The 13,624-nt window shown below is 42.7% G+C and overlaps 1 protein-coding gene across 2 annotated transcripts in view; it reads right to left on the bottom strand.

Moving 5' to 3' along the window:
* The window catches only part of ASB2 (ankyrin repeat and SOCS box containing 2), an 82,102-nt gene extending 74,778 nt beyond the window's left edge, over window positions 1-7,324 (bottom strand). Inside the window, exons 1-2 of one of the 2 annotated variants that reach the window (XM_030215321.1) lie at window positions 7,076-7,324; window positions 4,409-4,503 (exon numbers count right to left, since the gene is read on the bottom strand). The gene's annotated coding sequence lies outside the window, so the exon portion shown is untranslated. The remainder of the gene's footprint in view (window positions 1-4,408; window positions 4,504-7,075) is intronic. The other variant, XM_030215320.1, reaches the window with a different exon arrangement.
* Between the last annotated feature and the right edge of the window lie 6,300 nt (window positions 7,325-13,624).

The following is a 13,624-nucleotide window of genomic DNA, read 5'->3' as shown; positions in this document are numbered from 1 at the left end:
TATTCCCGGAATTGTGGATTTTTCCCAAGTCCATTTAGTAGCGGTTTATGGACTTGTCCTTTAGGAAACCGTGTAACCCCTTTTTAAACTATGCCAAGCTAACCGCCTTCACCACATTCTCCGGCAACGAATTCCAGAGTTTAATTACGCGTTGGGTGAAGAAAGATTTTCTCTGAATTGTTTTAAATTTACTACACTGTAGTTTCATCGCATGCCCCCTAGTCCTAGTATTTTTGGAAAGCGTGAACAGACGCTTCACATACACCTTAGCGGTAAGGTCTCACGCGTTAACTGGACGGTAATCGTCAGCTTGCATACACTGCCGATTACTGCCTGGTGAGCGCCACATGGTAGAAAATTTCTACCACGTGTTTTGGACGCGTGTCAAAAACGGAATTACCGCCCGGGGCATGCGGTATCCCCAACTTGACAAGCGTTGGAAGCATGTAGGCACCTACGCGCCTTAGTAAAAGGGTCCCTTAATGCAATGGATTTTTGGAATCGTCACTGGAATTAGTTGCACAAAGACTGACTTTAAAGACTAGGAATACATGGCCATCTCTAGCATTTAGCACACACGAAATTTATTATTAGTTTTTTATTTGTTACATTTGTATCCCACATTTTCCCACCTCTTGCAGGCTCAATGTGGCTTACATATCACCGTTAACGTCATTAGCCGATTCCGGTCTGAACAAATACATGGTATGAATGAATACAAAGTGATGTAGTGGTAGAATGAGGTACATGTAAGGTAGGTACAGTTGAGGGAACTTAGAGAGGAAAAGGGGGAAGAAGAGTCAGGTAATGTTCGTTACGGTCTTTGGTTACATTGTGTCGCAAGTGAACAGTCATTTTTATGTTGGGTTGGTGGGGTATGTTCTTCTGAACAGGTCTGTCTTTAGTGCTTTCCGAAAATTTAGGTGGTCGAGCGTAGTTTTTACTGCTATTGGCAGTGCGTTCCATAGTTGTGCGCTTAGGTAGGAAAAGCTGGATGCATAGGTGGATTTGTATTTGAGTCCTTTGCTGCTTGGGTAGTGGAGGTTTAGGTATGATCGTGCAGATTTTGTAGTGTTTCTGGTTGGCAGGTCGATGAGGTCTGTCATGTATCCCGGTGCCTCGCCGTAAATAATTTTATGAACAGTCATGCAGATTTTGAAAGTGATACATTCTTTGATTGGTAGCCAGTGCAATTTTTCTCCGAGTGGTTTGGCGCTGTCAAAGCGTGTTTTTTCCAAATTTATAAGCCTGGCTGCTGGGTTTTGGGCGGTCTGAAGTTTCTTTATGATTTGATCCTTGCATCCCGCATAGATTCCATTACAGTACTCTGTGTGGCTTAGTACCATGGACTGTACCAGGTTACGAAATATTTCCCTCGGGAAGAATGGTTTTTTGCGTTTGAGTTTCCACATTGAGAAAGACATTTTCTTTATGGTGGATTTCGCTTGGGTCTCTAGCGATAGGTTACGGTCGATTGTTACTCCGAGAATTTTCAGGCTGTCTGAGACAGGGAGGGTGTATCCTGGGGTGTTAATGTTTGTGGGTTTGTAAGTATTGTATTGGGATGAGATGATGAGACAGTGTGTTTTTTCTGTATTGAGTTTTAGTTGGAATGCATTTGCCCATGAGTTCATGATGTTTAGGCATTGCTTGATTTCTAACATACCTTTGTAAAAGGCCCTCTCACATAACTTGCAATATTCCCTAAGGAATCTGGAACCACCACGGCCCAACGTCGGCAGTAGTTCCAACCCCGGCACGCACCATTTGCCACAATATGGAAAAATAGCTCTATATTATCCAGCGTGGAACTAAATCGGCAGTAATTGGACAGCGCCATCCGCTACCCGGTTACCGCCGGGTTGGTGTGGGAGCCCTTAACGCCACCTCGATGGGTGGCATTAAGTGCTCCCACTCCCCCGCATGGCCATGCAGTAAGTGAAACCTTACCACATGGCCATGGTATCTTTTTGGCCTTTTTACCCACTGCGGTAAAAAGGTCCACAGCGCACGGCAAAATGGGCCCTTTTTATCGCAGCTTGGTAAAAGGACCCCCAAGTTAGGCATGTAAGTGGGAGCCCTGCCTTTGCCTCGCCCCTGTGCTTTGTAAGTTAAGCGGGTATTTGCAAAATAGTACTTGTCCTGCTAGCATTAACCCAGGTATGTACAGTAAAACCTCGAATTTCGTCGATAATCCGTTCGAAAATAATCGGCGAAATCCGAAACCAACGAAAACCGAGGCAACAAGAAATTTTTTTTAAATGACTAATGTAAAGAATAAATGAACATTTAAGATGGCATTTACCTTTCTGAAGACTCTTCTTGGCGTACGGAAGACGGAGAGAGAGGTGCTGATCATTATTGTTTGGAAGGGGAGAACGCCCCAGAAGAATGCCGCGGGAGAACGCAAAATTAGCAGCGTGGGCACGCCGACGAAACCGGAGACAACAGACGAAAACCGAGACCAATTTTTCGCAAACAAATTCGACTAAAACCGAAAACGGCGAAATCCGAAGTCAACGAAAACCGAGGTTTCACTGTATGCACATATGGTTGCATTTCTGATACTAATACTAGTCGTAGTACTAGAATTAAATTTACCTTCTCCACGTTTACTTCATTGATTGTATTGCGTTTGATCATTTTACTATTGTTGTACTGTTAACAAAATTATACGATTTACGTGAAGCTAAACCTGCTGTACACTGCCTTGGGTGAATCTCTTCATAAAGGCAATTAATAAATCCCAATAACATATCAAGACCTTGCTCCCACAGTACTTAAAGTATAGTTTTAGAGAATACGATTAATTATTGTTGGATCCGTCAGAATCGCATAGTTCAACCCTCAAGCAATCATTTAGCCATTTAACAATAATGTGATGGGTCTCCTGCTCTGAATTTTTATATATAAAAAAAATAATAAAAATACTTTGAGGAGAAGAAGAAGAAAATAAAAAGATAAGTACTTTTCATATTTTTGATAGCACTTTGAAAATTATGCTGATACTGATGGATCAATTCCGATTACATATTCACCCTATTGTTAAATGGCTAATTGATTGCCTGAGTGTTATTATTATTATTTGTTACATTTGTAGCCCACATTTTCCCACCTATTTGCAGGCTCAATGTGGCTTACATAGTACCGTAGAGGCGTTCGCCAGTCCGGTAAAGAAACAAATACAGGTGGTATTATGGTTGAGTAAGGAACATATGTAACAGTTACAATGGGAATCAAGGAGAGGAAAGATTATTTAGTGTCCAGTACAAGCTTTGGTTATGTTGTGTTGCAGAGTGCAGGCATTTATGTTGGGTCGGTGGGGTATGCCTTTTTGAACAGGTTGGTTTTTAGTAATTTCCTGAAGTTTAGGTGGTCGTAGTTGTTTTCACAACTTTTGGCAGTGTGTTCCATAATTGCGTGCTTGTATAGGAGAAGCTGGACGCCAAAGTTGTTTTGTATTTAATTTTTTGTGATTCTGACAGATCCTACAATAATTAATTCTACTCTCTAAAACTATGCTTTAAATACTGTGGGAGCCAGGTGTTGAAATGTTATAGACTATTACCGCCTCCTTGTTGAAGAGATATTTCTGTGCTTTGGATTGTATTTACAGAATAGCACGTAGCCAGATTTTTTGCAATTACAAGTATATGTGCACACTTATGAATAAATATGCCTGTATTCTGCATGTGTACACATATTAGTGTATGTGCCGGTAGTAAATTCTAATAATAAATTATTCTGCATGTGCATATATATGAGTGTATATGCCAATATTCTGCTTTTGTACACTTATGAGTATATATGCCGGTATTCTGCATTAGAGGCTGACCAAATTTTGGTTTCAGATTCGGCACCGAAAACAACCCGAGATCTGGCTTCGGGTTTTGGCAGCATTTTTGACTGAAACCAAAACTCTCCCCCTCCTGTAATCACTCTCCTCCCCCACTCCACCCCACTCCCAAAGAAGACAAGGCCCCCACCACCCCCACCACTGAACATCAGTAAGCCCTCCTCGGGCCTACCTTAACAAGACCTGGTAGTCTAGTCTCCTGTTTAGGGGCAGGAAAGAATCCCACTCTTTCCTGCCCGGCGCCACTGCTGGTTTAAAATGGCTGCAGAGACTTCCTATGGCAGCGAGACTGCCAGGGGAGGTCCTGGCAGCCATTTTGAGATTGGCACCGGCATATACAAGAACGATTCTTTATAGAATTACTCCATTGTTCTAGGCTATCTCACTACTTGTACACTGAGATCACCTTAATGTCTTCCCCTAGCTACAAACTTAGATTGTAAGCCCTCTGGGGACAGGAAAATACTTATTGTTCCTGAATCTAACTTGTCTTGAACTACTACTGAAAAAGGCACGAGCTAAATCCAATCCCAGTTCCAATTTAGAATTTACCTGGTGCTTCCTGAGGTCTTTGTAGAGAATATGATGCCAAATGGGTCGCATGCAGCTTACAGCATTACACTTGAGCAACACCAGTTGATGCAATCCTATGAAGTCAAAATATCAAGTTATAGCTCCCAAACAAGCAGTACGCAGGGCTCTGCAAGTAAACAAAGCCATGTTATCCTCAGCTGTCAGGACAGATCAAACTGTTTGTACAGCAGAAGAGCTCACAGGGCAGTTTCTCAGGACTCTGCAAAGGTTTTCGCCTTTACGTTTATGAGATATAGCCTCTTCAACCTCACAAAAGCAGCAGTGGGGCCCTTTCAAAGTGTACGTCTATACTGCTGACTTTGGGCTTTTGCATTTTTGCAACATCTAAATTTAACAATTATTGGGGGCAATTTAGGCGCCCTGATGCCACATGCCTTACATTCGTGTACCCGCTGTTACACCAGCCATACATCTAGTGCAGTTCTAGGTGCTTAAATGCAGCAAGGGCACAATATTCTGAAAGCTGGGTACATATGGGGCAGCACCGTTCATGCATCTCCCATGCTCTGCCCATGTGAACACTCCCTATGCCACATACACACACCCTCAGAGAACAGCGCTAAGTCATTTTGGTAGCTCTTAAGTGTGCAAGTATACCTTACACACAAAAGTGACAGTATTCTATACATTAGCGAGCGCAAGTGTCACCTAATTGCAGGAGCCCAGTTATAGAATTGCCCTTATTTATTTATGACATTTATATCCCACATCATCTAGGACTAAGGGGCCAAGCAATGACGGTACAAAGTGCTGAATTTAAAACGAATCAGAGAAAATATTTGTTCACTCAATGTGTAATTAAACTCTGGAATTTGTTGCCAGAGAATGTGGTAAATGCAGTTAGCTTAGCAGGGTTTAAAAAAAAGGTTTGGCTTACATCCTAAAAGAAAAGTCCATAGGTCATTATTAAGATGGACTTGGGGAAAATTCACTGCTTATTTCTAGGGTACGCAGCATAACATGTATTGCATTTTTGGGGATCTTGCCAGGTACTTGTAATCTGGATTGGCCACTGTTGGAAACAGACTACTGGGCTTGATGGACCTTCGGTCTGTCCCATTGTGGCAACACTTATGCTCTTATTATCCCGAAAACCAGCTCGAGTTCAATGTGGCTTACAGTTTAGATTAAAAATACGGAGTTTGAATTTCAGCAATAGTAAAGTAGCACGATGAAGTGGCTGAGAGTAACAGATTAGCAAATAAACTACAAATGGTGAACATATTGATAGATTCGCAATACAGAAAAGAGACAAGATTATCAACTGGTTATTGTTAAATTAACTACTGTAATGAATTCTGGAATGAATTGGTGTAGTGTCTAGACTGTCCCAGGAGGGAACAAAGACAGGGTGGGGAGTGGAGGAGTGGCCTAGTGGTTAGGGTGGTGGACTTTGGTCCTGGGGAACTGAGGAACTGAGTTTGATTCCCACTTCAGGCACAGGCAGCTCCTTGTGACTCTGGGCAAGTCACTTAACCCTCCATTGCCCCATGTAAGCCGCATTGAGCCTGCCATGAGTGGGAAAGCGCAAGGTACAAATGTAACAAAAAATCAAATAGATACTATTGGAGATTCTACATGGAATGTTGCTACTATTGGAGATTCTACATGGAATGTTGCTATTCCACTAGCAACATTCCATGTAGAAGGCTGCGCAGGCTTCTGTTTCTGTGAGTCTGATGTCCTGCACGTACGTGCAGGACGTCAGACTCACAGAAGCAGAAGCCTGCGCGGCCACATTGGTGGAATAGCAACATTCCATGTAGAATCTCAAATAGTAGCAACAGTGGAGGAGTGGCCTAGTGGTTAGGGTGGTGGACTTTGGTCCTGGGGAACTGAGTTCAATTCCCACTTCAGGCACAGGCAGCTCCTTGTGACTCTGGGCAAGTCACTTAACCCTCCATTGCCCCATGTAAGCCGCATTGAGCCTGCCATGAGTGGGAAAGCGCGGGGTACAAATGTAACAAAAATAAAAACTAAGACAGGCTCTATCAAAACAATGGGGGAGAATTATACGTCTCCCCCATTGATTTGATAGAGCCTATCTTCCCCACCCTTTCTTTGTTCCCTCCTATTTGTCTCGTGGGGATTAAGTGCACCTCCACACTTTGTGTGGTATTTCTCTGTCTAGACTGTCCCACCATGTGCACGCTGGGGGTCACCTTGATGTCCCCCTTCAGACCAGACACCCAATTTAAAAAAAGGTTTCTCCTTAATTCGTCCTTTGGGAGCGGAGTAGGGTGGGGTGGGGGAAGAAGGGGGATGCGTTTATAAAGCAGGCACCTTGAATTTCCCAAATCATGTCCCCAGCATGCACAGATATACTGTGTCTTTTTTCAACACAATATGTGCAGCTGTGACGGCAAATTTAAACACACACACAGAAATGCAAGGGCACGCAGTCTGTGTGCAGTTACCGAAATCAACTCCATTCTTTTGCTTAGCTTCCAGCAATTCCAGCCTTGACAATCATGCAGTTGGCTTTAGACACACATTTAAGGACTACATTCTGCTCGATAACACATCAGCGTACGTTGATGCTGAAAAAAAAACCCAGCTTCAACATTTAGCTTCCCCTGATATTACTTTTGCTAACACAAATTCAACACAGAAAATAGCCACTACCTGGGTTGCTTGAATCGTACTGTTCATCTCCCCGTTTTTTTTCCTGGTAAGAGGTTGTCCTCATCTACCGTGCTGGAGCTCTGTGCCACTGTCTTTGAAGCCTGGTGTTTATTTCTGGACCACCTCATGATCAGCAGGAACAAGCCAAAACTTTCACTTGCTCCATATCTGATTTCCCATGTGAAGATCGCAGGAGCAAAGCTGTTATCCGTGCTCCTTTGTGGGATTTCATTGTGTACAACTTCAGAAAGAAAAAGAATCCTGCAGTTAAAAACATAAAGTTGATTTTTTTTAAAATATATTACATCATTATTCATTGCCCTTGACAACTAGGCCATATATGGATACGTTGCTGTAACTGAAGGTTAAAAAAAAAAAAAGTTTATTACAATAAACATTTCCAAATGAAGAAAGCTGGCCTGAAGGGTTTACAGTGCTCTCATTAAACTGGATTCTTTCTTTCTTTAATTTTTTTTTTTTTTTTTAATGTGCCTGCTCTTCTATAAATGATCACTTTCAGGGAAGATTCTGCATTTTCACAGTAAGGTATTTACAACCAGTATGCAGTTGGAGGAAAATGCTGGTTTGCAGTGTTGATCTGGGGAGTAACAGACTGGACACCCAGGAGGGAGTGGAAAACATGAAAAAGGATCTGAGGAAGCTAGAAGAATGGTCTACAGTTTGGCAATTAAAATTCAATGCGAAGAAAGGCAAAGTGATGCACTTAGGGAGTAGAAGTCCACGGGAGGCGTATGTGTTAGGCGGGGAGAGTCTGCTAGGTACGGACGGGGAGAGGGATCTTGGGGTGATAGTATCTGAGGATCTGAAGGCGACAAAACAGTGTGACAAGGCGGTGGCCGTAGCTAGAAGGTTGCTAGGCTGTATAGGGAGAGGCGTGACCAGCAGAAGAAAAGAGGTGTTGATGCCCCTGTACAAGTCATTGGTGAGGCCCCACCTGGAGTATTGTGTTCAGTTTTGGAGGCCGTATCTTGCTAAGGATGTAAAAAGAATTGAAGCAGTGCAAAGAAAAGCTACAAGAATGGTATAGGATTTGCGTTACAAGACGTATGAGGAGAGACTTGCTGACCTGAACATGTATACCCCTGGAGGAAAGGAGAAACAGGGGTGATATGATACAGACGTTCAAATATTTGAAAGGTATTAATCCGCAAATGAACCTTTTCCGTAGATGGGAAGGCGGTAGAACTAGAGGACATGAAATGAGATTGAAGGGGGGGGCAGACTCAAGAAAATGTCAGGAAATATTTTTTCACGGAGAGAAATGCCCTCCCACGGCAGGTGGTGGAGATGAAAACGGTAACAGAATTCAAAAATGCGAGGGATAAACATAAAGGAATCCTGTTCAGAAGGAATGGATCCTCAGAAGCTTAGCGGAGATAAGGTGGCAGAGCCGGTGGTGGGAGGCGGGGCTAGTGGTTGGGAGGCGGGGGGCAGACTTCTACGGTCTGAGCCCTGAAAATGGCAGATACAAATCAAGGTCAGGTATACACATAAAGTAGCACATATGAGTGTATCTTGTTGGGCAGACTGGATGGACCATGCAGGTTTTTTTCTGCCGTCATCTACTATGTTACTAGGGGCATAATCGAACGGCGCCGGCAAAATAGATCGCCAGCAATCTATTTTGGCGGCGAAGCAACATCTGGCCGTAACCGTATTATCAAAAAAGATGGCCGGCCATATTTTCTTTCGATAATACGGTTTGGCCCGGCCAAATGCCAGAGTTCGCCGGGTTTGAGATGGCCGGTTTTGTTTTTCAGTGATAATGGAAAAAAAATGCCAGCCATCTCAAACCCAGCGAAATCCAAGGCATTTGGTCATGGGAGGAGTCAGCATTTGTAGTGCACTGATCCCCCTGACATGCCAGGACACCAACCGGACACCCTAGGGGGGCACTTCTAAAAATTAAAAAAATATATATACAAATATCTCCCAGGTGCATAGCACCCTTACCTTGGGTTCTGAGCCCCCCCCCCAAATCCCCCCCAAACCCACTCCCCACAACTCTACACCATTACCATAGCCCTTATGGGTGAAGGGGGGCACCTACATGTGGGTACAGTGGGTTTTGGGGGGTTTGGAGGGCTTAACACTTAGCACCACAAGTGTAACAGGTAGGGGGGGGGGGGGGATGGACCTGGGTCTGCCTGCCTGAAGTGCACTGCACCTATTAAAAACTGCTCCAGGGACTTGCATACTGCTGTCAGGGACCTGGGTATGACATTTGAGGCTGGCATAGAGGCTGGCAAAAAAAGTGCTTTATTTTTATTTTTTAGTGTGGGAGAGGGTTGGTGACCACTGGGGGAGTATGGGGAGGTCATCCTCCATTCCCTCCGGTGGTCATCTGGTGAGTTGGGGCACCTTTTTGAGGCTTGGCCGTGAAAATAAAAGGACCAAGTAAACCCAGCGAAATACTGATTAACACCGCTTTTTTTTCTCATTATCCGCGAAAGCCGGCCATCTGGTAGCCACGCCCATGCCTGCCCATGTCCTGCCTTCGGTACGCCGCCGACACGCCCCTTGAACTTTCACCGGCTCAGCAAAGGGAAAGTGGCAATGGTGTCAAAAAAGCAGCTTTCGATTATACCGATTTTGCCGCTTTTGAGAGATCGCCAGCCATCTCCCGATTTATGTCAGAAGATGCCCGGTGATCACTTTCGAAAATAAGCCTGTATGTTACTATGTGTTAGGTGGCAGGATTTTTATTTACTTAGAAGGACTAATTATGTCTTCTGTAACATGTTGTGTAATGCTTGTGTTGTAGTTTACTTTGTATAGTTAAGTGTTTATTTTTTATAGATGTTTTTATTGTAAAGTCATCTCAAACGAGTTTCTTTCTAGGCAGATTATAAATGTTAATAAATAAATAAATAACTTTAAGATTACTTTAAAAAAGCTAACAGCTCCCCTTTGCAGCTTGCCCTATTTTCCTGTATTTTCCTCTTTTTATTCTTTCTATTTTTTTTCTAATTATTTATATTCTGCCAAATTCTATAAATGGTGCCTTAAGTTATGCGCGCTAATTTGCATGCATTGCCAAGTTGCGTGTACAGCTTAATTGATTAACAAGTCAATCAGTGCCGATAATTGGCATTTAACAACCAATTAGTGGCACTGATTGGCTTTAATTAGAATTTACAGGCACAACTTTCTAGGCATATTCTATAATGCAGTGCACGTAAATTCTAATGAGCCAAAAAGTGGGTGTGGAATTGGTGGGTTGTAGGCATTTCAAAAAACTGTGCTAATATGGAATACACTCGATCTCTAGGTATTTAGGCCTGGTTTTAGGTGGCCTCAATGAGTGTGCCTAAATATTAGTCGTAGGAATGGCACATGAGCATATTCTATAAACTACGCCTAACTTTAGGCGTACTTTACAGAATCATGCTATCAGTGTGGTTTTTCAGTGCCGATTTTTAAGGCGCCATTTATAGAATTTGGCCCATTATGCTCTCAATTCAGAAACTGGGATAATCGAAATCTTAGTTGCTGACAGAAGTGAACGTGGGAGTAATGCCCTGTAAGTGTGAAAGTGATAACCACGGAAAACTCCTACTTCTAAATATCACACTTTATTGACTATCCTTGTAGACCGCCACCTGAGTTCTCTATTTCTTCTCCTCCTTAACAACATCCCAACCTCTATCCGTTCCCCAGCTTGGGGATCAGATTCAAACAACTCTGCTAGAATAGTTTCTGTTTCCCATAGGCAGGTAATTTTCACAAGGGTTCCCAAATGGATCTTATTTAGGGCCTCTTTTATCAAGCCACGCTAGCAATTTCCATGTGAACGGGCTTTGTCGGCATTGCTGCACCGGGAACCACTAGCGTGGCTTGATAAAAGAGGCTCTTAATATGTGTTATTTTTCAAAAATATATACTCTACCTTAGTAATAGGAATCAATCAAAGCAGAATACAGCAACAACACACATAACACATAACAACACACATAACAACGCACTACCTGGAGACCTGAAAACAATCAACGAAACAACTATCTTTTACAAATCCCTCAAGACATATTTCTTCAACAAAGCCTACAATGAAAACCCAGAACCTCACTAATCCACTTCTGAAAACCCACCGTCTACTATACCTAATAAATTCCTTCCTTCTTCTCTCTACTTTCTTCCCTTAATTAATCTCTGCACAACAATAATTGTACCTGACATCCAGGATTAACTGTGTTAACAAAACTATGTAAGCCACTTTGAGCCTGCAAATAGGTGGGATAATGTGGGATAAAAATGCAATAAATAAATAAATAACAATAACTTACCAGATTTGATTACTTGTTTCCACAGCTTAAATCATTGTGGGGGTAAGCTCTAGTGTGCCTTTACAAATACAGTAGTTTCATATAAGGGCCCCCAGACATACATAAATTCTCTTGTAGAAATGTACACCTAAGCTAAAGGTGTAAATGCATGTTACGTGTATAATACATATTTTATAAAATAGCAAAACCACTCTAAAGGCAAGTTTGTAGCTTCACCTCAAGCCCTGTATGAAGAACACTCAAATCTATAGTAATGTCAGGCTTGACTTTGATTGTTTAATTTTAATTGTTTGGTTTTTTTTTTTGGACCTCAGTGGAGAACCTTGATGGAATCACTTGTCTTAAATCGTCAAGCTGTGTCCTCCCCAATCGTCACTGGTCTGTTTTTTTGAAAGTCTTATAATGCCTAAATCTTCAGAAAAATTTTGAAATTTATAAAACCTGTGCATTTTATAAAATACTAGTAAAAAAAAGGCCCGTTTCTGGAGCCAATGAAACGGGCGCTAGCAAGGCTTTCCTGTGGCTCCCCCCCCCCCCCCCACCAGTCGTCGATGTGGGTGAATTGCTCCGCCTCCGCCCTCAACGTCATAACGTTTGGCGCGAGGGCGGTGAATTGCTCCGCCTCTGCCGTCAACATCATAACGTTTGACGCGAGGGCGGGGCCCAGAGACTGTGATTTTCGAGGAGGCTTCAGAGCTTCGAACATACGAACCTTGGCTTCAGTGACTTCAGCAGCCAATAGAACCTTGAGGGTGAGTTTTATATATATAGATGCGTAAAATGTGCGTGTACATTACCCCAGCTCTGCCAAAACTATGCCCATGGGAACACCTATGCACGGATCACACAAAAGTACGTGCAATGATATGGTGTATCTGCTTTTAAGTTCTGTATGTGTACCAGTGCACAGTTTTATAACTATGATGTTTTGCTGTGAGAATGTAAGTGGCTCGGCTTCTAAGAAACCCTTGCTGGGTGAATCTCTGACCTCCTACCAGCATATATAAAAAAAACAAAAACAAGAGGCACTGATCCGCCTACTCAGATACGAACAAAGTAAAAGCAGATCACATACAAAATACCAAAACAAGTAAATAAAGTGAAGTGGTTTATTGAACAGTTACCCGACGTGGCCACGTTTCGCCCTCAGGCTGCATCAGGGGTAAAAGAACTAAGAGGGGTAAAAACACAGGATACCCCTAATAGTAAAAATCAAACCACCTTTTCCACTTCTTCACACAAACAGATTTGCTTGTCTCAATTAACTGGCAGCATTGGTACATGCTATCTGATTGGTCCTAATTGGTACTAATGCTGCCAGCTCATTGACCAGGAAAGGGATCTAGGTGTCGTCGTTGATGATACGTTGAAACCTTCTGCTCAGTGTGTGCTGCTACGGCTAAGAAAGCAAATAGAATGTTAGATATTATTAGGAAAGGAATGGAAAACAAAAATGAGGATGTTATAATGCTTTTATATCATCCCAGGTGCGACCGCACCTTGAATACTGTGTGCAATTCTGGTCACCGCATCTCATAAAAGATATAGCGGACTTAGAAAAGGTACAGAGAAGGGCGACAAAAATGATAAAGGGGATGGGATGACTTCCCTATGAGGAAAGGCTGAAGCGGCTAGGGCTCTTCGGTTTGGAGAAAAGACAGCTGAGGGGAGATATGATAGAGGTATATAAAATCACGAGTGGAATGGAATGGGTAGACGTGAATTGCTTGTTTACTCTAGGACTAGGGGGCATGCTATTAATGGCTTACTGTTGCTGCTTTGTGTTTGTGGCACATTTGGATTACAGCATTTTGAACCTCTTATTTTTTGCTATTTGTATCACAGTTCTCGCTGCTATCTTGGATGTGTCACGTGATAAGAAATGTTGTCAATTGCCCCCATGACACTGCCCTCTATAGTCCTGGAAGAACATGCGTAGTTTGTTCTATGCCTGTCCTTAAACCTTTTCTTTATTTTTAACGCCGTTCACTCTCTCCTCCCCCCACTTGTTTTTTCAGCCCTCTGTTTTTTGTTTTTTAACACGTGGCTAAATGTTCATTCCACAGACACAAGGGCATCACCTTCCTTTTTTCAGAAAAAATCAGCAGAAAAGAAGCTTCTGTAAGAAAATGTTTACAAGAAACCAGAGGGGCATCTGACTTGTCAGGCTTTTAATGATATCTCTCAATACATGCTGACTGTTAAACTCCTTTTTCTGAACAGTGCTGCAAAAAGGCTCGACCCC

Source organism: Microcaecilia unicolor, chromosome 9 (assembly GCF_901765095.1).
Source record: "Microcaecilia unicolor chromosome 9, aMicUni1.1, whole genome shotgun sequence".
Taxonomy (NCBI): Eukaryota; Metazoa; Chordata; class Amphibia; order Gymnophiona; family Siphonopidae; genus Microcaecilia; species Microcaecilia unicolor.
Note: the sequence above shows the minus strand (reverse complement) of the source record. Positions and strands in the feature narration are given on the sequence as shown.